The sequence below is a fragment of the Gossypium arboreum genome, chromosome 10 (genome assembly GCF_025698485.1).
Source record: "Gossypium arboreum isolate Shixiya-1 chromosome 10, ASM2569848v2, whole genome shotgun sequence".
NCBI lineage: Eukaryota > Viridiplantae > Streptophyta > Magnoliopsida > Malvales > Malvaceae > Gossypium > Gossypium arboreum.
In genome coordinates this window covers 8,366,848-8,368,647 of record NC_069079.1, presented here as the reverse complement: position 1 = coordinate 8,368,647, position 1,800 = coordinate 8,366,848, and the positions used below count along the sequence as shown (strand labels likewise).

The 1,800-nt window shown below is 26.7% G+C and overlaps 1 long non-coding RNA gene across 1 annotated transcript; it reads left to right on the top strand.

Moving 5' to 3' along the window:
* The first annotated feature begins 1,042 nt into the window (after window positions 1-1,042).
* Window positions 1,043-1,800, top strand: LOC128281677 (uncharacterized). The gene is made up of 2 exons (XR_008271932.1): window positions 1,043-1,373; window positions 1,710-1,800. It is a non-coding gene; the product is annotated as an uncharacterized LOC128281677 (long non-coding RNA).

Below are 1,800 nucleotides of genomic sequence, written 5' to 3'. Positions count from 1 at the left end.
TGAAGAAGAAGAGCAAGTATCATATGTAATTGTGGGAAGCAGAAGAAAAAAGAAATTGATCTATTAAACTGAGAAGAAGTAGAAGATACAGAGGAGAAAAAAATATAACTAAAAATAATAAATATGCCAAGTGCCACAATTCAATTGGCTTCAATTTTTTCAGGGAGGATGTAGCCCATAAATGGTTAGAGAATTATAGTTTAGTGTCTATTTTCGATAAATGTAATTCCCTCACACAAATTATATATTTTATGGGTTTATTATTGAATAAAGACTTAAATAATATAAAATAAATTATTCTAATGGGTGATATAAATTTAGTGTTTGGGATTTAATCAATGAGTGATACAAATTAAGTAAAAATTTAAATTTAGCATTGGAATTCAATTAAGTTGAGACTTTATTAATGAGTGATAAATTTATTCAGAATATTAAATTTAGTATTTATTGTTTTGTAATTTAACTACTGATTTGAAACTCGGTTAATAGGTAGCACTTTTGACAATTTCACGACTGAGATGTCTTTAGGACTAAGTTTTTTATACTAAGGATATGTTTGTTTACATGTAAAATATTTTACGGAATTTTTTTTATATTTTTCTATTTTTGTTTTCACATAAAACAGTTTGGTCTACTGAAAATGACGTACAGGTCAACAAAAAATAAACCATTTTTTCTGTAAAATGACTTACCCTTTTGAAAAAACGTAAGTCATCCTCCAAAAAAAATTCTCTATGGATAATTTTATTTTCATATAAAATTAACTTAAATTATTTTTAATATTATTATATTGATAATAATTTTATTTTATTTTAAAAATATTTAAAATATTAATTTAAAATATTATATTTTTCAATATTGTTAAACATATCTATTTATTTATATTTATTCATATAATAAGCTATTAATATAATTAATATAATTTATTATTTTAATAAGTTATTTAATATTTTAATTTAATTTTAATAACTAATTTTAAAATAATAATTTTAAATAATATTATTCACATTTTATTGAAAATATTCAATATTACATCACGTTTGGTTGGAGGGAATGGAATAGTCATTCCCTCCTTATTCTTAAATGAATAGTTAAGCCATAGTTTGCTTCACCGTTTTCTTCATTCGACGAATGGCTATTCCTCTCCTATTCATCTAATTTGCCGAATCATCATTCAGTGAAGGGGGCTAAGAATAATCTATTCAACAATGGACGTAATAGCAAAATTTCCCCTCCAGACAATTTTACCCTGTATTTGTTCAACCATCGTTCGTCAATTTCGTCGTTGTTGTGAAAGTGGTGCCTCTGTCGATTCATCTCCGACTCATTCCCTGCCTCCGCAAAGCTGCCTCCTTTCCCTTGTGAGAACCTCTGTAAGTTCCCCTTTTTTCTTCCTCTTCTTGTTTTATAATTTCAACTATGTTTGTATTATTGGTTTTGTTTTTCCTCTTTTCTTTCGAATTTTTTTTCAATTATCATTGTTATAAGAATCACCAAGAAGAATAGTGAGAAATCTAGTTCACATTAAGTAATTATTTTCCATAATTTTCTTGAATTTTGAAGAAAAATGGAATTTTTTTAACGTTCCTCTCTTATAATCTTCCAAAGTGGCATTTGGGTTACATTTTCATTATCTCGAATCTTATTTTTCTTGAAGTTCTTCGTTCACGTATAATGTTGTCTGAATCTGTGTTTATGGGGATGAGCAGAGAATTTGGACCAATTTGAACGTGATGGGTTTATAGTGGATGATGAAGAGGAGGAGGAAGATGAAAATGATCAAGTTTTGAAAAGCAAGAA